This window comes from Coptis chinensis, chromosome 2 (genome assembly GCF_015680905.1).
Source record: "Coptis chinensis isolate HL-2020 chromosome 2, ASM1568090v1, whole genome shotgun sequence".
NCBI classification, from domain to species: Eukaryota; Viridiplantae; Streptophyta; class Magnoliopsida; order Ranunculales; family Ranunculaceae; genus Coptis; species Coptis chinensis.
Genome location: NC_141457.1, coordinates 35723708 through 35747176, shown reverse-complemented (window position 1 = coordinate 35747176; position 23469 = coordinate 35723708). Strand labels below are relative to the sequence as shown.

Here is a 23469-nt window from a genome sequence, read left to right as displayed (position 1 = left end):
TAATTAGTTCACCATGAGAATGAGTTTGATTGCTTCACATGCTAGTTGTTAGTTGGTAGAGATTACCATGAACAATTAGAGATTAGAAACACCCAATTGTTATGCGGAAGCATTACAATTCGGATTATGGCAATTCCTCGCTAGTTGATTAAGTCAAATTAAGGTGGAATCAAATCCCCCTAATTCATTACACTACACCAGAATTGCTTAATAACGACACCTTGTTAGGACTGTGTTGACCGTCCTTAATGTAGGATTGCAAGAACCGTCCTATATAACCTAAGCTCATCGTATATTGGCATTAAGGTAAAATAAAGGACGAGCTTTAGTGTAGTGCATTCACGACGGTAGTAGTAGTGCTCGAATTTTCAAGAACTCGTCGCGGGGTAATTTTTCATTCTCGCGCTCACTATTTTTCATTCTCGCGCTCATTATACCCAGTTAGAAACCCTAGTGGAAACAGAAGAGATAAAAAAAAGGGTGACTGCTAAGTTCTAACAAGCCGTGGATTTTGTCACTGAATCAAGACCTCTACTGTGAAATTGTAAGCTCTCTCTTTCTCCCCCCCAAACCATAATATTTAGTCAATGCTTTAAAGCTTCAAGTTCGAGTTTTTTCGTCCGATATTTGTTTGTTAAACTGAAATGGGTAAATTTCTTTTGCCAGAGTTCACTCAAATCAAAGTTCCTTTTTCAAATCTAGGTAAATTTCTTCCCTTTTTTCATTCTTCTTGTTTTATTATTATTATGGATTCAATGGCGTTTGCTGAACCGTCGAAAATTTAACAAAAAAAAAAGAAAACCAAAATTAATAACTTAACAAAAAATAGAACCGTCAACATACTTACCGAAAAAGTTAAAAATGGAAGTTCCCATCGCACCCTCACTTCCTAGTTCATCTTAGAGTCTTCACTTTAATTGGGGTTGATTGACACGTGCTTAAACTAGTTCGAAAAGGGATTTTTATTTCAGTTCGATTCGTACTACAAGCTAGGTTTTTATTGAGATCGACAAGTAAGTTTTTTTAGTGTATTTCTACTTTGTTATTCTCTTAAATTGTTTGCATATAAATATACTTGTTGATGCATATCTTTTTGCCGTGGGAAATTTTGTATACTCGTAAATTCATTCTATTCTACATATTGTTTTTATTGTTGTGTGAAATTTTTTTGCATTTTTATATATTGGAAAATAGAAAGAGCATTACCGATGAATTTTTTCCTCGTGACATGGATGTTCACTATTGTTTGGTATATAGAGTAGTTATGAATAGGCTTTAAGTCTTTAATCTTTTATACTAATATATATTATCTTTTTCTTATATGATATTAGTCATCTTAGTTAATTTGTCTGTGAAAATACCCTCTTATGTCTTGATTCTTCTGTTGAGTGAATTTTTTAAAAGATACTGCAATATAGTGGATGTGGTAGTTGAAGATGGGGGGTGAACTGTTGGGTTTCAGAAAAGAAACAGGAACACCGTAGTCATGTAGCTCAGGGTTTCTGGGTTGAAAGTGTTGTCTGTGAGTTTGTAGTGGTGCCCTAGGCTTAGGCCTTGTATCTTGTGGGGGGTGGGGGGTGCTCTATTCTTTCTCAGGCTTTGGCTTCTCCCCTATGATGTGCACTGTTGCCTGGTTACTTAAGTTGTGTAAATGGAAGTCCTTAAGTTGTAAGCTTATTTGATGTTGTGCTCAGTTTTCTTCTACTGCTAGTGTGACAAGGATGCTCATTATAGCAGCTCATCATGCTTCTTAGACAGTTGGATTTTTTTATTTGGTCAAAGCCTTCTTGTGTAACTGTTGTTGTCATTAAATTTATTGACTTACAGAATCTTTGCAACTATTGTATATCATCAAGGTGTTTGCTTAGTCTAATTGTTGATTCTTGAAGTTTTTATATTATCAAGTTTGTAAATCAGACACTTCGATATCTAATGAAGTTTCACTTAAGTTGTGCTATTTGAGCAGGGTATTGTGGGATTATAAGAAGATTAGGTGCTCATTGTGGGATTATAAGAAGATCAGGTGATATCTTTATGGGTTGATGCATCTAAAAACAAACTAGTTTTTTACTTTATCCCATTGAATAGCTAAAGATTTAGGGGGCACTTTTCATTGATGGTTTCTTCTTCTTCTTTATGTAATTAGTACCAAGGTGGAATTCAAACATCAAGGGAGTTGTATTGCTAAAGTTTTAATTGAAGAAGAAAAGAAAGTAAAGTTGATTATTGGCAGATTTGAAATTGATTTGGACTAGACTTGATTCAGGTGAGTTGATTCTCATGTTTTCTCTACTAAAATTGATTTGGGGTTGATATGTTTCTAAAAGTTAGAAACTTGGGTTTGTAGAGTTTGAAATTATGACAAATAGGATAACTTAGTTTTGTTTGTCTTTCCTTTTTGTGGTCTATTGTGCTGACTTGTGTGGATTTATGTGTAGGAAATAGGTTTTGAGGTTCAAATAGAAGTTGTAGAACTCTTACTTAACTTTTATATCCAATTGGATTTGTTTCAATCCAATATATATAGAAAAAGATACAACTATTTTAGCACAGCTATGTTAACTAGGATTTTCCAGCTCATGTTCTATATTTAGTCAGCTTCCTTAAAATATTTATGTGGAATTTACTTGATTGGTATGAACAGAAGCTGTAGACTTTCGAGTGCAGTTTTATATCCATTTTGGTTTGTTCCATTCTAAGTTATATAGTGATAGTTATGATTGTTTTACTTCAGAGTGATGAATTAGTTCTTGTGCTGACAGTTCAGAAAGTTCTGTCAACGTCTGTGATTTTCTGAATAAAATTTAGCTTTCAAGGTCTTAAGGTAAGTTGTAGCTCTGTGAGTCTAGTTTCACACCCAATTGGATTTGTCTCTTTCCAAGCTATATTGAGAAATATACGTCTGCTTTCGTTCAGGGTGGTTGATGAGAAATTTTATGATTATGTAGCATGTTTAATTGTGTTGTGGATTTTTAGGTATTAGTTTGTAAAGTTATTATTTATGTGAACATATTTATTAGTTTCTTATGTGTCGAGAAACTAATTGGCCTCTTGACGAGAGGAACTATAAGATGGTTGAGTTTGAGTTTTCATTACAATTGGGCGGGGGATCATCTCATGAGTCATGTCTTTGTTGGTTGTGCTTTAAAGCATGCAACATCAAATTAAATTGACCTCATTTTGACAAAACAACCGACAAATACTATGTAGAATTATAGAACAAAAAAGAAAAGAAGAAACCACCTTGAAAATTCAGATCCTCCAGTTACCACCACAACAATTACGATTCAAAAATTCTTGATGGCTTTTGAAGAGCATGTTGTTGGTTTGGTCAAGGTGGCTTTCTATTGTTTTTAGAATTTTTTAGAATTTGTTTTGGTGTTTGATGTTAAAATTGTAACTCTACTGTGATTTTATAGATGGACAGGATGGTATATTTTTTAATATCGTGCTTTAGAAGGATTGGGTGGTGGATTTTTTTGTTTGGTGTTAGGAACTGTGTTGTTGTGTGCAAAAGAATGAACATGTATTGCAGTTGACGATTTCTTTGTAATTGCTTATAAAATCTGTTCTTTTGTGTATTCTATATTATGCAATGGGTGGTGTTTGTTTATTTTCAGGTTATGGGTGGATTTGGTTGTAGAATTTCCAGATTCCTTTTATTTTCCGCTAGGTAAGTAGGAAATTTGTATTAAAAATAAATGAAGGTAGAGTTTACATAGTTTGTTATTGATAAAGCGATAAAATGATTAGTTTTACCTAGGACATAAAGCGATGAAACTCTAAACGCAAGTTAAACTAAACTTAATCTTATGGGTCTATGTTTATCAAAGATTCTACTCTCAATCCTATGAGATATAGTGGAGTAGAGTGATTCGTTCCACTCCTAGTCCTTCCGCATGCTGTGTTATCACGTGTAATTACTCTACTTAAGGTCTAATGAGAGATTTACGAAAAGGCAACTAGACTACGATGCAACTACCCACAAAATGCAACTAGTCGACGATGGGAATAACTATGGGAATGCTACGTTGATTCGATGATAAGGAGTTAGAGGGGAATTGATTCCACCTTAACTCGACTTAATCCTAATAACTACAAATCTTAAGTAATCCGATTGAACTGCTTCCGCGAACAATTGGTTCTTCCTAATCCCTAATTACACATGGCATTTCTACCAATTAATAACTAGCATGTGAACGATTAAACCCATTCTCATGGTGAACTAAACGTTTCTAGAGTGGAAAGGAAATTACGACGAATCTACGTTAATCGGAATCAAGCTTTCATCAAGGCTTCTCAACCCCCTCTAATGGAGGTTTAGCCTAGAATCATTACGCAATCATTTCCGATTACATTTAAACTAAACATGATATAAAGAATTGAAATTTACTTAATTAATCAATAATGAAATCTAATTTAATGACTCAAATGAAATATGGACAGGAATTGAAATTAGATCTACAAATGGAAATGACAAAAATCGAAATTGATAAAAATACTACTTTATTGATCTAATCAAAATGAAGAACAAGATTCAAAGGTTTAATCTAATACAATAATTGAAATGGAACTAAACTTAATTAATCTACATGAAAAACTAGATCTATAATTCATTAATGGAGGCTACTAATCTAATCTATTTCTAGGTCTAATTATCTACCATTAACAAAGAGCCAAGCTTTTGTTTTTATACATTCAGATCCAAAAATCGTGCATGGGCTTGGAGCCATGTTTTGGGCCAGAGAATCAGGCCCAAAACCCAATTCTTTCAGTCCAAAAAGGCCTCTTCAGCTGCAGTTGGCTTCAACAGACTTTTCGTCCACTTTTGCTCCTCTAATTGGGTCAAGGCTTAGACCATTGGAAAGCTCTTTCTGAGCCGGTTGTTTTGACATAAGGTAGGCCCCATTCTGAGGTCTGAGTCCAAAGATATGTCCTTCGGAAGTTCTGCTGACTTTGTGTGTTGTTTCTGCCCGCATCGACTTTTCAGCTTTTGACCTGGCTTTTAGAAAGGCTTTGTCTTCTCGAAACTTGGCCTTTAATCACGGAATTCCTTAGTAACCGACCTTTGCTCCTTTATCTCGCTAAAGTGGCACATTTCTGCACAAAATGGACTTTGAAGCCTGAAATGCATAAAAACACGTAATCAGTGTTAACTCTTAATTATTACTCACATAATTGGTCTAAAAGTATGACTGTTAAAGGGTTAAAACTACAGTTTTGAGCTCTTATCAAACCACCCCCAAACAGCATTTTGCTTGTCCTCAAGCAAAGATGAGAAATTAACATAAGTGACCAAAAATAGAGTTCTATCTACTTCTCGTTTCGCCGAGTGCGATTGCATTGACCATATGCAACAAGGCCTTAAACCACTAGGAATTCCCTAGTGGACAAGTTATAGCCTCGTGAGAGTTTTCCAGTGAAGGTACTCACAAACTTCATCTATACTACAACGACTAAGAAATAAAACTATTGTTTCCTTATTCATGCTCCAAACTATCTATACATCTCACTAGCTATGAACAAGAATACCCAAGTCAAAACCTAAGCTAATATATGCATAATAATCAATCATCTATAATAAACATATATACAATGAGTAATACTATGAAATGTCTAGCGGTCCGTTTACTGAAACTTCGAATAAGCGTCCTTAAGTAGGTTCTCACAATAATAGTCAAGATACAACACTCTCTGATTTTTCCACTCAAGTTTATTTACTCTAGTGCACAAGGGCACACTTTACCTTACAATCTCAATGACAACAAGGAAGCCGGAGTCGATCAAACACATCTGCCACTTACTATCACACTAACATATTCCTAATTGAGCTAGAGGTCTTTATTAGGTGTTACGGGGATTAGGAGATGGTTTAAGAAGGAAGGAAATGGATATTCAAAAAGGACAAGTCTGAGATAATAGAGTCTTCATATTATGTAACTAGAGAAAACCTTGTTATTTACTTTTGCTTCTACACTTTGTTTCCATCCTTAGCCATATTTTTCTTTTTTTTTTTTTTTTTTTTTTTTTTTTTTTTTTTTTTTTTGGCTTTTGACTCCCTTTTATTCTATTTTTGGAGTTTTTATTTTATTTTTATTTTTATTTTTCTTTTCCTTGGATGGAAACTTCTTTTATTTATTTTCTGAAGCAATTAACTAACTTTTGTTTACACGTGGTTTTTCTTCTTCTTTCTTCCTCATTCTATTCTCGGACTTATTCTAAATTGGGTGGGTTGAATTTTTTTTTTTTTTGTTTTGTAACGGGGTAAAGGATTTGTGGTTTATGGAAGGCTAAAGAAAGGCTCGAGAGGGGCTTACTAGCGGAAAATAATTCATAGGTTTGAATTTCTGGCTATATCGATCCAAAGAGGGCCTAAATTCTCGCTTAGATATGGCATAGTGATCAAGCAAGTGGACGTGTGATATCTCTATCCGGATTTTACCTCTCCCTTGTGTCATTTCTCAAATGTTTCGCTCATATAAGGCTTTAGGCTATATTCTCACAGGATTAGTAGAATAAGTACTCTAGCCTAGATTTCAGAAACTTACTGCTAACAATCATAGATACTCATGTAATATATTTATAGATAGATGCAAAGATTATTGCCTATATATTAACCTAAGTTTCTAACAATTATTCTGATGCAACAGCTACATGAGACTTCTAGATTGTTAAGAGCATAGAGAAAGAAACAATACCAATATTCCTAAGTGTATAGCATAACTTATTTATTTATATTTTTGAATTTTTGAAATTTTAACTAGAAAACAAATGCATATTATACATATCTATATCCTAACAGATACCTTAATTACACGTGTTTCTATGCCCCCAAACAAAAAGCATGCTTTGTCCTCAAAGCAATTAAATAAAGAGGGTAGGAAAAATACCATTGAAGAGCATGAAATTCAGGAACATCTGTAAAACAAGGTTAGAACGTACTAATATAGGAAATAAAAATTGACACAACTCTATACGAGTTCTACCCATTATGGGGTTAACAAGAATGAAATTGCTTGGGACATAAGCAGACACTAACTAGAATGAAAACTTACCTTATCCCCCCGCATTACTCATCATCTTCCTCATCCTCTTCTTCTATAAAGAAGTGAGGTTCCTTCGTGTCCTCCCATGCCATGATAATTTGCCAGGCTTCCTGCCATTTATCATCTATGATTGCTAACCTATTAAGAGCCACTTGGTCTGACGGGGTGTAGGGTGCAACCTGATGAGGTTGTATCCGCCACCCTTGCCAAGTCATTGCACGGAAAGATCGAATGATACTATTGGTGGGTCGGACAGTGTCGACTGTAATCCAATCCGTGAAGCGTGTACAAAAAATAGAAAAGAAACATAGCATAATACGGGAAACTAGAACGGGCATAAGAAGGTACTTATGCCTCATGCTATGGGATCGAGCTAAACTAGACATCAAGGTTCGGGGAAGGTCATGACACATACATCCCGTGGCTAAAGCAAGGAAAACGCTGCAAGTGGCATCATTCACGTAAGAAAAAACGCATTCCCCTAAAATGTTTAGCATGATCCAAAACATAACAGTTCCTATGTTCATGGACAGGCTACCAAAGGCGACGTTATATTCCCCTTGGTCCTCGATACGGAAAATGCCCACGCCATACGACTCATGCAAAAACTCGTAAGTGTAGACATACATATTGTCTACCCAATAGCACCATGGATCTTGTATTTCAGCGGGCATAGCAAGTCCAAGAACAAATGCTAGCAAGAACCTGGTAATTTCCATTGGTTCATTATCAATATTGATGGAGAACACTTGTTCTCCATCTGGTCTTTCAAAGAAAATGCAGTTATCGTAAAAATAAGATGCTAGAGTCGGAGAATAAAGTGCATCAGATCTTACCATAAGCGGCTCCCAGCCAACGAATGTGATCACTTCGCGAAACCAAGCACCATAAGTAGTGCTTTGGAACAAATCTTTGAAAGACTGTTCCGGTATCAATGTTGGAGATGTCATCTCAAAATTACGCTTTGGAATAGCTGCGAATGATCCGGATACTACGCACGAAAAACTGGAAATTTCCCGTCCACGGAAGTCGGTATGCCGAGTCGCGCTCGATATGCCATGGCCTGGCCTCTGAAGAAATTGAAATTTCCAGTGTTTGAGCGGTCGCTTCAGCTTGACGCTTGGCCTCGACAAAAACTCAGAAAAATATACTGAGCACGAAAAGTGCGCTCCTAGAGGCGAAAGCTTCGAGTTGCGTAAACTTCGGAAAATGAGCCGAAACGAGGGAATCGCGGGAGTGAAAGGTGAGTGATGGAGTTTAGGTGTAGTGTGAGTTGTGAGGATAGATTGTATCAAGTTTATATAGGTTTAAAGTTGCAAAAATGGATCAAGAAGTTGCCAAAACTAATTACGGCAGTTTCCGGAAATCCTAAAATTTCCAAACCCGAAAACGGAAACAACTCATTTTCTTGATTCTAATTCAAACCAAGTATCTTTTAGGTTGATTTTATGATAGAATGTACCTATTTAATCTAGATTTCATCCTACCATGATACTTATTCATATATATGCCTAAACAGCCATATTTTCACCTTGACTCCGCAATAAATTCTAACACGAGGGTTATATAAAAATCATGCTGGAATAGATAAAACCACCCCCAAACAAGTTGGGAAGGTGCACTACACCATAACTGGCTATTTGCAACGGCAAAAAAGCGTTGCTAATAATTTTTGCAACGCTTTTTAAGCGTTGCAAATATGGCGTCGGTAAAGTGTTGGAAATATTTGCAACGCTTAAAAAGCGTTGCAAATAGAAATTTCCAACGCTTAAAAAGCGTTGCAAACAGAAATTCAAAGCGTTGCAAACAGAAATTTCCAACGCTTAAAAAGCGTTGCAAACAGAAATTTCACAAACACTTTTTAAGCGTTGGTAATTTGTTAAAAATTTTACCAACGGTTTGTAACCGTTGCAAAGTTGTTAGTTAATTTAAAAAAAATTAATTTAAAATTCATTTGTAACGGTTATAAACCGTTGCTTTGATGGGTTGCTAATAAAAAAAATTCTCATATTTTGTAGCGAGACCAAATAAACCTACAATAAACAATAAATACAAGAATACAATAAATGTTGAAAAACAGTTTAATATGTTGTGAGTATGATGATCTATATCATCACTCGGCGTGATTAAGAAGAAATAGTTTAATATGTTGAAAAAAAAACTAGTAAATAAACCTGTTTCATACCTCCTCAATCACTAAAATGATTGTATCTAGCAAATGAAACTAGTAAATAAACTGTTTCATCCCGATGCTTAATATATGATACAGACTAAAAAGTTTTTCAATATAACCAATATGAAAGAACACTAGCATTAATATATGATCTGACTAAAAAGTTGCCAAGTATACTAACATTCGATGAAAATAAAAAGTTTAGCTGCTCATATGTAGATATCCTACTCAACCGAAACAAGAAAACACTAGCTAGCTAGCGGTGGGCTTAAACTTAAAAGTTTGAGCAATTGAGCATGATCCGTAAATCTACCACCAAAACCTAATCTGAAAATCTATTACTACCATAGAACATGACGTAACTCATGTCAATGTGAGGGCTGGAGTGGTAGACCGGAATCTGCAAAAGTGCCAAGCCAAGTTGGTGGAGCCATCCCCTGTTTGTTCCCGAACTGTCTTCAACAAAGGAGGTAACATCCGATAAACTCCAGCAATCTCTTTCATGGCTGAATTACAACCACCCTCTCCCGATCCATCCGATAGCTGCTCCACCATTGGTCCGGATTAATCGATATTTGGTTTCAAATTTCAAATAAAATTCCCGGCGTTGACCTTTGCAATCTCTTGAAACATTCCATTGTCAATCATCGATAGTCTCTCATTGCAAGATAGTATAATCCTGAAAAAATAGAATACACGAGGAAAGTTAAAACTTGAACCATACTTTTGATGAGTGCAATAACATATTTATCATTGAGTGCATAGCAGTTTATTAAAATTTGACTTGCTTCATGAAATTTGAAATCATACAAAACCCATTTCTTCGAGAAAACTCACATTTCCCCTTTGATCGATATTTGGCACACCGACATGAATTGGAGCCCCGTAGTGAATCCCCGCAGAGAAAACAAAACATGCGCATAATTTTGCGCAAATATATTAAGTTTATGAAAAGGAACACTAACCATCAACCACTCATCAGTTGATGGCACTACATCCACATAACCTACTGACTTTCGATAGATACTTTCTTATACATATAGCACTACATGGTATGACACTACATCCACATACCATGAGATCTCCCGATCCAAATCCATGCTTAAAACCGGGAGGAATACCCCGAAAGGACCACCATCAAGAATTTCGCATTACCCATTGACCACTTCAAGCACCCTCGGGGACTACCTTTTGAGCAGATCGAGATACATCCGGACCTCCCCGGACGGAAAGGGCGATTGCCAATGCTGCCTCTCACAAAATCCTTAGCAGTCCGGGCATGCGTGGCGTAGATCCCGACTCATGAGCGCCTTCCATTAATTCTGATACATCCATCTGCATATATTAAACAAAATCAACTTCCATACGGGGAACTAAAGAGAACGAATATAAACATGTTTCCGAACAACTTTGGCACATGTAAAGTATGTAAAAGTATAAATGAAGAATTACATACCTCCATCGATCTGTTTTCACTTGTCTTTTTATTTCCAAATCAGACTTGTTTGCCACCAACACCATTACCAAATTTGGATTTCCTAACATAGTGCGAATCAAGATCCAATGTAAGAAAATCAAAATACTAATATTCTACTTTTAACTTCAATTCAGATCAGATATGCACTAACTCAGATCGAAGAGCAAAGGAAGCCGTTTTACGACCGCCGGTCTTGCATAATAGAAACCCAACAATTTCATTAAGAGAACAAGACAATTAAAAAAAGAAAAAAAGAAAAAGTTACATAAACACCTACGCCATAGTATTTGTGGCGTATCACAAGGGCGCACATAATTACATGTTTTATTAGACAGGACCGAAATGGGTACCTCAACCCGAGTAATAAAATAGTTTATTCTTGCCAAGTTTTCAATTGGGCTAAACCTTAACAATGTGGAATCAAATGTACTAGTAGGATATCTTTTGTGTAAAATGTACCAAAAGGTACACGTGACAAGAACCAAGATGATTTTCTCGATATCCCTTGTAATGTCTACTACACAGAAAATATATGAGGATTGAAGAGAAGATGTGAAGGTTATGACCTTGAACATGAAAATTGTCTAAAGAGGTTTCAAGATCTTTTTCAGTTGGTTCCTGAATTAAACAAAAGGATCACAAAGATTTCATTGTCCCACCTAAAAAATTTCCCCGGATGGAGAAAGAGTATGACGGAAAGAAAAACATAGACATTAGACGGACTCCACCAAGCAAGAAAAAAAGATGGATTTTACAGCCGCAGCGCTTAGAGTAATCGCTTTGTTACTAATCAAGTCAAACTTTTGTAGCTAAAATTACCTAAACGTGCAAGTAATGAGGTATTTATGACGGTAGATAAGACCGATGATTGCATAGCAATCATAAATACCCTTGCTAGTAAATGAGATGATATGATCCAAAGATGTAGTGATATTTGTCTAGCATTCCAGAAAAAAGCTCATAATAAAGAGAACAAAAAGAAGAAAACATGTAGAGTAGTTTACATGAGCTAACTTAGCTTTATACTCCATCCTGTTTTAGTAATCACTTGCATGTTGCATCATTTCATAGTTAGAGAGAACAAAGAATGCTAAACAATCCAAAGTGTTATCTTATGCTTTTGACTAAACAAGAAACCAGAGTGGAATACTAAAACACATTTTGAATTCTTAACTTCGTAATTATTCTCTCAGATGGGTTTAAAATGTGCCTTTCGTGAATATTGCAGTCAAATTTCTTAGCTTACAAATGAATACTACATCGCTTTGTGACTAGTTACTTACAAGAAAATGGAGAAAATTCCAATGATCTCAATGAAATTTTCATCGCCAGAAAAATTAAAAGAAGAAGTAGCATTGTAGCTTTGAATCCAAAACCAAATCAAAATCAAAACCAAAATTGAACCATCTTTCCAAAAGTGATCAAATCCAAAACTTTAAAACTTTAAGGCATGGTATTTTTTCTGAAATTTAGTTATATATACAATTGAACCATCTTTCCAAAAGTGAAACACCTCCGCAATGCAGATCAAAAAGCGTGCTTGAACATTTCGAGAGATCAGGTGATCGTGTTCTTACAGACTCAGATCCATAAAAACGATATTTTTTCACTTTTTCGTTACATGTGAGGAAGGGTTCACTTACATAAGTTAAAAAGTACCCGCTGGCTAATTGGTAGGTCGACATTCTCAAATATTCAAGCAAAGCAGAATTGGTCTGAAATTCATACCTTCTCCTTGTCCAATGCAAACACAAGAAAAGAACACGGACCAACTAACGACTTCTCCTAGCCTCTTAGGTTGTAAAATAAAAGTACGCCAATAATGACGATGTAGACTCTTTTCCAAAAGCTATCACCCATTTACACTTACTGTTCCTAAACCTTTAACAATATGGAGTTAGGGACAATTGTTCCCATCGATGTGGACACAGGACATTAGAGTATATATCTAATTTTCGGATTGCACTAACTAAATCATTTAGCTGGAAATGTTTCTATCGTGCAAGCAAATTTTGCCTTATGTGTTGACTGAAGTCTTCGATGCTCACTTCATACCACTTTCTTTTCTCGCCTAATATGAGTAAAACCTTTTTATTGTAACTGGGAGTTACTTAAATCACCCAATACTGTCTTATGAGGAAATCACTGCAGCTTCTATAAATCATTACACACAAAAAGCACTTCTCCAAAATCAAGTAAAAAAAATGTAAATTATACCTGTAACTCCTACGACTATCCCTTCGATAAGGAGGAGCATCGCGATAAGAAGAGGAAGATCGCTCGTTAGTAGTACGAAGTTCTCCCGGATCTAGGAGGAGGAGGAGTCCTACTCCTACTCCTCGCCTCCTCCGGCTCCTCGCTTACGCTTCTTCTCTATATATATCTGCTTCTTGTTATTTATTAAATTCGACAAAATATTTACAAGCTTTGAAGCGGATATTTACAAGGCAAGCATTTTAAGATTTTGTAAATAATCTCTGTAAACACTTACCAAAAATTTCTTTTAAATGACCTTCATTCACATTCCTAGTGAGCCGATCAACGTGAAGAACTACAGATTCAAGAAGTGGAGAAGCCTTCCCGAAAATTACAACCACACCACAACAAATAATCTAAACAAACAATATACATTTAAATCGAAAAAAACTTGAATTCAAAACCTACCTAGGAGCTGGTGAAGCTCGTTTAGCTACTACCGTGACCGTCCCTGCGCCTCAAGCTACTCCACTAGGACTACTCAATAATAAAACACACACAAAAATTATAAAAATTATAAATCCTAATTTATTCTCATTAGAATTTAATAGAATTTGATAGAATTTGAATTGAGTTAAAGAATGAACCTTTTTTTTTGAGTGGAGGGCTACTGCTAGCGAAACCGGCGCGCCACGAGAAGGAGAAGAAGAAGATGAAGAGAAAGATTTTGAGACGGAGCGGGCGAATCTGAACCGAAGAAGAAGCGGGAGCGTGATGATGAACCAATCGTCCGATCATCATAACCGAAGAAGAGATTCGAGCGTGAACGAGAGCGTGAATCTACCTCGACCTGCTCTTGCCATTTTTATTTATTTCAGCTCAATCCTCTTTTCTCTTCTTCTCTTTCACTCTCTCTCTCAAGAAAACCCTAGAAAAACACGTGGCTTGAGTTATCTCTGCTACTCTTCTTCTCGATATATAAATACAACTATCGATTACTTGAAACATAACGGATATTTCTTCTTCTTCTTCTCCTTCTTCTTCTTCTTCTTCTTAAAATCGGTATAACTCACTTCCCATTCCAATTTTACTGAATCTGAAAATTAGGTTTTGAGGAGTGCGAAAATAATGCGGCGGTGAGAGAGAGAGAGTAGAGAAAAAGAAAAGTTATGTTTTATATTTCGATTTTTTTCGTTTATCTCTGTTCGCGAAATTTTTAAGCTTGTAACACTTTTCCAACGCTTTTTAAGTGTTAGCAATTAATTCCGGAAATTCACCCAAATAAAGCAACGCTTTACAACATTGCCAACGCTAAATAAGCGTTGGAAACTTACTAACGCTAAATAAGCGTTGCAAATCAAAAAAGGTGCGTGTTGCAAATATCCTATTATGGTGTAGTGGTGGGGTCAATATTAAACAACCACGCATAATGAAAATAACCCATTATATTAAAAATAATTCATTCGGAGTACATTTCACTACAAAATTCAACTTACGGAAATAAACTTACATAAAAATAAATGACAGTAATAAAACATAAAACATCAAACTATACTATCCCTAGCTACTCCGGAACTGGTGGCGGAAGGCACACGCTCTGGAGACTGCTCCTGAGCTCCTGATGGACCAGCACCATTCGTCTTTTGGCGACGGCGCTCGTGTCTCGAGGGTGTATCCTCAGAAGGAGAGTCCCCGCGACGGGGCGTGGGAATCGATCTCGACATCCCGAATCGGGCGCCGCGAGCTTCTAGCTCGGCCCTCATCTGTTCCCACCTCTCGTCCTCTCTCTGGGTACGGAGCTCGAAGTTATGATGCATCGTTGCATGTCGAGTCTGGAGGTCTTCACAGATAGTGTTGAGCGAACGCATGCCACGATGGATCACAGCCATGCATTCTCAGATCGACCAAAGACCTCTCCAAGGCATCCTCGTCCAAAACATGTCAAGTCCTCCTCATCCTCCGAGGCATCCTGATTTCCCCCAGCCTCCTCTTCATTCTCAGCTCCACCATCCTATTCTTCTTCTTCTCTATCCTCAGCCAATCTCCAAACCCGTTGGACACACTCCTTATAGATGCGAGGGTTACGGTGGAGGGTGATGTATGTCCGATCGATCGCTGCCGCTCTCAACTTCAAAGATGATCTTTGTTATCAACACGGGGGAGGGGCAACAGACCTCCCTACTCCCCTAATCATGCTCGATAAAACTCTAAGATGCAGAAGTCATACTTCCGCTCCGGAGTATCCATAAGATGTGGAGGCATTCGAGGCCAATGTCGCCGACCTTCCCCTTCCTTCCTCGACGCGTTTGACCAATCCATCGGGTCAGAGCCACCGGTGGTTGGTCCTAAAGGAAGTCTGTCGAACACAATGCGATCTCGCATTGTAGTCGCCTCCAATAACTGTCTCGTGCATCAATGGCTCTACCCCATTATGTTGGTTCTCTTGCAGGGTGACATCCAGATGGATTCTAGGCGAAATGCCTAGAATCTCAGCCAACAACCCAGTCGTCACTTCCTTCCGCCTCTTCGCCACAACTACAAAAATCCTCATCCCTTCCAACTCCCTCGTATCTTAGAACCGTCGGACTAAGTCCTCGTGGTAATAGGCTTCAGTCGAGTACCACAAGCTACTCCAGTCTCGACTGATCATCTCGTCACCGTAAAACGGTGCGAAGTGGTCGGCGGTAAAAGCTTGCTCCGGTAAAATTCGGCGTTGTTGAGCCATTGGAAGTTTGGAATGTAGTGGGGGTTTAAATGTGATGTGGTGGTGGAGGAGTGGTGGCGCGGCAGCACCAAAATTTTGAATTTTCGGTTGTTTTTAGTGATGGAAATCGGTGGTGGTTGTGGTGGGAAGCTTTTAGGTTAGATTAGAAATCGATTTGAATTGGGGGCGTGGGTTAATTTAGGTTTTCTTTTTATTTTATTTTTTTATTGGTTTCAAGCTTTTGGGCGTTAATGGCGGAATGGAGGAAGAAGATCGCGACTATTGGTTAAGGTAAGGGCGCGGTCGCGCTGTCGGTGGGCGCGGGTTGGGCCCAAGCCCAAAATCGAAATTTGTGATTTTTTTCCGATTTTTTGCGAAACTTCAAATCAAAATTGCCGCTTCGTTACCGGTCCGATTTTTGCGAATGAGATATGGAAATGATCAGGAGAGAATTTCCAATCCAATGATCCATAAAACACTCTATTCCGACCGTGGATGACATATAAGATAGTGGAAAATGCCTCGAAGTGCGTGCATGCACACTACTACAGAATGACACTTATACCACTGTTTTTAACTGTAGTATAAATATATTTACCACTGTTATGCAACCGTGACAATAGGTGGTGTGGTATATAATAATAACAAAACTGTGGTATATATGTTTAACGGATAGCACGGTTTTTCAAAGAACCGTGGTTTGTATGCCCATTATATACCACAGTTGTCAACAGAACCGTGGCATATAAGCTATTGAAATCGTGGTTTATATTAGTGTATGTGTTATAATACCGTGGTATATAGTTATACTAAATACTACGGTTTATGCCAAACCGTGGTATATATATATATTTTTTATTTAATAATAATGCTAGTAACAGTCTTCCACTTAAAACCGAACTCTGCATAAATTTACCTACGGCACCCTCGCATAACATTTTCATCTTCCCAAAAAATTCCAAAATGTACAATAAACTATCAAACATTGCAAAAAAAGATAATAATAAAAAAATAAAAAAAACTTCCATTAATTTTTTGAGTGCACTAAGAAAAGAAACTTCAAATTTCTTTTCATAAATTAAAAAGGTAAGACTCATAAATTAAACTGGAGGGGTCCGAACATAGCTAAAACTCATCCTCATTCGCTTCCGGCTGAAACACCCAATTTTTCTGGATGAACTGAATAATATAGAGTCGAACATCGTCAAGTTCATCTTGCGTGTATGTCTCCTTCAGTTCTAAATTTCTCATCTGGATGAGTCAAAGCACAACATGTGAGAGTTACTATATAAGAATAAAGGAGAGAGAATGTGCTATTATGAAGCATCTCCTGACCTTCAAATTCCTTATCGTCTTTGACACCCGAAGCATTTGCATGAATATGAGGGTTCTTTGAGGTTTCCTCATTCTTTTCAAACAAGTGCATGAGCAATCAGCCGCGCAACCATATATAGGTACATTCCGCAGCTTTCAAAAGGATTGACTCTCTTATCCCTCCATTCTCTTGAGAAAAGATCCGCTCACGAAAGCGAAAGATAAGCTGCTTCTTTCCTCCAGCGTAGTCCCCAAAGATGTTGGATTATTCTTTGCTGCTTAAATAAAGAGAAAAGAAAATAAAAAGAAAAGAAAAAGTCAATCACACTGGTAACAAACTGAATTTTGTGAGAAGGATATCATAATTAGGAAAAGTAAGACATTAAAGTACACAATTATGACAATTCGTTAATCACTTATATAAAAGGATGCATACAATTTCCAATCTATGTGTTTATACCATTCACTCTATCAAAGATACAGTACGTTGTAGAACAAAGCTATAAGTTCTATGTAATGCTTGTAGCACATGACAATGTGAAAAATGACAAACTTTTAATAAGTACAAAGTCAAGCTTCGTGGACATATATTACGTCGAGTTCAATATTGTTATTTAAAACTACTGATACTAAGCACAAAGAGAAGTGGGAAATGCACTACCTGGTAAAGCCTTTGTTCTCCTCAACAGTTGATGGGATGCAGCAGGAGACTGATAGTCATTACATTGCCACAGGATATCAAAGACAAGAACTGATGGTCTGCAATTCCAAACATGAACAGGAAACATTCAAGAAAAGTAATCTATGAACCAATGTTCCATTCGACTGTGGGATCAACATACATTGATGACTCAGGGGATCCCTCTAAGATTAAATGGCGGTCATCTCCTTCACCAACAGATTTATGAGCCAATCTAGTACCAAAAAAATTTCACGGAGTCACTAGAATGAACTTGTAGTAAAGACAGATGGGTGAAACAAATATGATCGGCAATATCAAATAATTATGCAAAAAGATTTAGAAATTTTAAGTCTGGCTATAGCTTTCAAATATAATTATGATATGAAAATGAAGAAAGAAGTTGGGTTGTAACATAAAAAAAAAACTACCGAAAATGTCCAGCCAGCGATGCAAGAGAAGGCGATTATACAAACTCATTGGTTTTAGCTCCAAGATACCATCTAGACTGCAGAAAAACAATGTGATCGTGAATCGACACTTTCCTTGTATTGACGTAAATACGTTGAGTCCATATTTACAAGTTACAACTACATGAATTCTGAAGGTTTCACTCTTTCTGATCTCACACAACTCAAAAAAATGTATATCATAGTAATTTCAAAAGATGCCAGAGGAAATCATTGTAAGCAGACTTTAAAAACGAAAAAAACTTAATGGAAAGAAGACATAGCTGATTCAAATAAGATGGAAATACTATATTGCAAAAGAAGCATAACTAGGAATAAATGTTTAAATTTAAAACCATGGGGAAAGAAATGGTATGTACCACAAAGCTGGAAAAAGAAGACACATTCTTTTCTTCCAAAAGAGCAGCATTCCAAATTGAAGATGTGGATGGAATATTGTTCCCCGAAAAGACTTAACTATTGGAGAAAAATCAAAAAAGCATTTGGAGATTCTGATATTGAACTAATGAAAAGTTATTCCATATGGAAGACACAACCCACTTAAGGTGATCATTTAGATGTACATTGCCATTAACATTAAATATATTTGAACAGCATCAAAGAATCACTTCAATGTTGAGAAGAAGATTTGTGTCGGGGCTTATCATTTGCGGTAAAAGAGATCTCAAGGGAAAGTTAGAAAAAGAAAGAAAGTTAAAATCTCTACCCAACAAAACTAAAGCAGTCCAGGTCCAGGGATTCAATAGAATTTGGATATTTATAGAGCATCTCAATGGAGGAGAGACAGTGCATAACAAGTATGTTACAAGGAAATACTCATTTTATATTAAAATAAAAATAAAAATGATAGTTTCACACCATGTTATAATCTCATATCATGAATTTAGGTCAAACAATAAACAATGCAGGTAGAAGAATCAAGAAATAGATTATCATCGCAAGCTAACAGAGCCTACATAGTTTACCTAGTATTGTTCGGGAGGAATTGACCATTCTGGTGTAAACTTTTTTTTTCTTAACTTCATCATTTGATGCTTTGAATCTTTTCATGTAGAAAACATGGATACATAAGAGTAAATCCGCAGAGTTTTTTTGTACTTTGTTCAAGAAAGCAGACACTTTCTCAAGTTAAAGTGAGTTAAATAGGGAAGAATGTTATATTCATTACATTTTGTCCTAGTTCTAGAGACATTTAAGGAGGACCAAGCAAGCCATTGTTAGCGGCCTCTCGAAAACTTTCTCGTAAAAAGGGTTAAGGCACATAGACAAAATTCATTTTAGGCTAAGGATCATGAACTATTAACAAGTACGAAAATAAATGGTTTAATCTAGAATCACATCAGTTTTACCGGTAAAAAAAATAATAATATTTAAGTATGTTTTAAGTACTAATGGAATGAAGATATTAGACTTACTCCGAGAATCTTGAAAAAAAGATTGATCAAGAATAGTTTGATATACTCGACAACTCGGGGATCGGCATCGCTGACAATCCTTGCAACTTTCTTATTCATCCGACAAATCGAAAACCGAAATTAACGCCAAGGAAGCATAGACTAGGAAGAGCAAGCACATACAAACTATGGAGATCAACATTACAAAGTGATCAATTTCGACAAGACAAGATACTCAAGCTCCTCCATGTAAGCTCATCAAAATTTGAACAATGAAGACAATGACTGTTTGCAAGCCATAAACAGAGCAAATGAATCATCCAAAATGCCTGATAGAAAGAATAAAATGACTGAGTTTTTTTATACTGCAGAAGCTAGCCTGTCATAGTGAACAATCATCTTACCAAATCTATCCGTTGGAGAAAGGTGATTGGCTTCTATTGCATGTCGGAGTCTGGCTGTAAGTTCATCATCATATTTTACTCTGTAGAAGCCTGTTTGGTCAACATTAAGCTTAATCCATTTCTGGTGGTTCTGTAGCACTTGTAGAGCCCAGAAGATCCATCATTTCTATAGTTTCTGATTTTGTTTGTAAGAGAAATTTTTTGCGAGCATTATATGAACCACATCATACTGTGATTGGGACAATTCATTGTCCATCTCCTTGGGCTCCACTTGTCAAGAATTGAGACTGCAATTTATTACAAAACAATCATAACAGTAATCAAGAGATGATTAAAAAAGAAATCCAGATAAGGCACACATAAAAGGTTAAGCACAGACAAAGTTACAAACAAATGGCATGCTAAGTAAACAGGCTTAATACCAGCTACTCAGCAGACAAAGAAATCAAACTCGGACGACTGCAAGAGAGTAGAGATTTCCAAGTGAGGGAAGAAGAAAAGGACGCACACTGCCGATTAAGTGTCTGTTGAGCTTGACAGTAGCAGGGTCCCGACCGAAGTAACGAGAGATGAACCCCATGTCCACCTTCTCATCTTCCAAAACCACTACTTCTTCTACTACACACTACTTGACCTGACGGACACAACAACTTCACAAAGTAACAAGATTTATTATTTTCCAAGACTTATTAACAAAAATCCTAAACATGAAACCCAACACTTGAAAAACTGACTTCTGCAACAATAGCTCCTCAATTGAATCATCCAAAATCAAATTCCCAAACCGAGTGACAATAAGTAGAAAAAATTTCAAGTGAGGAAGAGAAATAACGGTTATACCGCCCGTTTAATCGAAGATCGAACCAGATGCGTCGTCTTCATCTTCATGGGTGATATATTTGGAACCCTAGGTTTGAATAGGGTTTGAGAGAGTTCTAGTCGGGTAAAACAATTAAGGATTATATTGACATACCCCCCCCCCCCTACCACTAGTTGAAATTAGGATTACCCCCATAATAATTGAAATTAGGATTTCCCCCAACTTGATTGACAGTCAAAAGGAGTCAACCAACAAAGGCGTCACCGACTAGTTAAGAATAATGAATTGTCCTAAATACCCTCTTTTTCTGTGAAAATTATAGAATTTTCCACCGATTAATCGCTTCAAAAGCCCCAAACTTCGAAAATACAAGTTAAAATACAAATAAAAATAAAACTCCAATCAAAGTTTAAAAATCAATTACCTAATAAAATTATTCAAACAAAACCAAATAAGAAAAATGAACTAAAAAAATAAAAAAATGTGAAACTATTTTGGCAAAGTGGTGATGCTCATATTCTATGGGTGTATATGGAGTCCTGGTCATGCAATAGCATTAGCAAGTCAAGACGAGGAATTTGTATAATCATAGCAACCGCCAATAAACCAGTTTCTTATCTCTTTTTAATCGTGATTGGATTATAAATGGATATCGGTATAGATACTTCATAGGAGTATCTATACAAAGTAATGTCAGTTGATACAAAGTAATGTCAGTTGAAGCCATACAAAGCAAACCATTGCAAGAACCAACTATAGTATATCCACTTCTCAATATTAGGTTTTTCAATGGAATGGGGATACATTTCTGTTTATCGATCAAGAACGAGAGAGTTTCGGGGATCAAAGATAATATAAATTAGGAAACAAATGGCCATTCGAATAATAGACATTAGGAACGATATAGGTATAGCCATTTTTCGGTTCAAGAATAATGTGAAGCCGGATGAGACAAAGGTGCTCTTCAAATGCATATTAATGAATTCAGAATCCCTTGTTAATTTATACCAGGTCTTACATAATGCACTTACAAGTTACAACACATAAGATCCTTAATGGGAAGTCTCAAAAATATATCACGATGATCTCAAAATACAAATCCGGTAACTTCTTCCACCTCTACTAACTTCATCGAAGATGAATCCACATTCCTTTTACTTTTCGGACAACAAACTTGGGAATATGTTCTTCCATCCAAGCGACACATGATTTAAAACAGGGGCATGCACAAAGCAGTTGATGGAAGATTAACAAAGAATCGAGGACATACCCGAAGTTCAAATCTGAAAAAACAATCCCCACCTAATTATCTTTTGCCCGAAGGTGGTTTGAGGGACGCGTCTTGAGCATTGAGGCGGCTTCTTTAAAGTTGATTCAGATGGGGAAGAACAAAGCAAAAGATGCTTCTCCCATTTCGTGTTGTCACGGTTTAAATTCTCTCGCAGAGGATGGCACATGGGGACTAATTAGATTCCTTATTAACACGCCAGATAGGCTTCCTAAAATATTCAGTAAAGTTTTTCAACATTTAATTTTAGTGTAATTTTGAGTTTGGGCTTTGAGTTGTGGGCTTTGAACAGTGTCAATGGCAAATTTCGTAATTTCCACAGAAAAAGGGTATTTAGGACAATTTATGATCCTTGACTAGTCAACTGATGGCCAATGTTGGTTGACTCCTTTTGACTGTCAAGTTGGGGGGTTGGGGGGGGGGGGGAAAAAATCCTAATTTCAATTATTACGGGGGTAATCCTAATTGTAACTAGTGGTAGGGGGGGTATATCAATATAACCCAACAATTAATCCTTTATGTTTTTGCCTTTTATTTGCTAGAATAATAATTAAAAAACAATTCAGAATATAAAAAGAAATAAACTAATGGATAACTTGATAAGTAACAATTATATCCGTTAGTTACTTGGTTACGGATATATCTGTTAGAAATCCAAAATATCGTCTGTTACAAATTGGCCCTTATGGTGTAGTGTCAGTTACGGTGGGTTTTCTCACTGTTGCCAAACGTACCCTAAGAGTCGTAGAACTGTAGAAGTTGTGGGGAGAGACCGAGAGAATAGCTGGAATCTAATTTGAATGAGTTTCGTACGTGTATTTTTTATTTATTTTTTTGTGTATTTGACTATTTGGCCTAAACCACGGTAGAAAATGGAAAATTTATATACCACTGTTTCTGTTTAAGGTAGTGGGGATGTGGAGTACTCTCATGCGGAAAAAAAAAACTAACCATGGTATATGGCCCAACTTATCCCACGGTTTTCATGTAACTGTGGCATATACTAGTAAACCAATGACCAAAGAAGTTTCCGCCGTGGTATATAAGTATTTCCCACGGTTTTTAGAAGAACCGTGGTATAAACGTTCTTATTGACCGTGGTATACATGTCATTCTGTAGTAGTGATGACGTACGTTATGCGAACAATTGAACTCTAAATTCATGGATTATGTCAACCCGAATCATAATACAAAAAAAACGGCCTAAGAAACTCTAATGGGACATAAATATTTAGTACGGAAACATTTAACACCCACCCCCAAACAAATTTTACAACGAAGGCTTAGAAAATTTGTTTTTAGCAAAATCTTTTTAAAGTCGATTCGAGACTTCCTAGGTTACTATGCTTATTCTTTAATATATATATATATATATATTTTTTTTTTAATTTTAAAAGTAAAAACAATAAACAATAAAGACATAATTCACCCCATAGAGAAACATGACTCAAAAAATCCGAGAAAACATGCAAGAGTGGAAAACGTGAATTATGTTTAAACATGG

At 36.4% G+C, this 23469-nt stretch overlaps 1 long non-coding RNA gene and 1 other non-coding gene across 2 annotated transcripts; both read right to left on the bottom strand.

Annotated features, from left to right (window-relative positions):
• Window positions 1–10504: 10504 nt before the first annotated feature.
• Window positions 10505–12979, bottom strand: LOC147515893 (uncharacterized). The gene is made up of 3 exons (XR_015213547.1): window positions 12914–12979; window positions 10676–10757; window positions 10505–10554 (listed from the first exon to the last, which is right to left on the bottom strand). It is a non-coding gene; the product is annotated as an uncharacterized LOC147515893 (long non-coding RNA).
• Window positions 12980–21184: 8205 nt separating this feature from the next.
• LOC147515892 (small nucleolar RNA snoR8a) lies at window positions 21185–21276 on the bottom strand. The gene has a single exon (XR_015214682.1). It is a non-coding gene; the product is annotated as a small nucleolar RNA snoR8a (small nucleolar RNA).
• Window positions 21277–23469: the final 2193 nt, after the last annotated feature.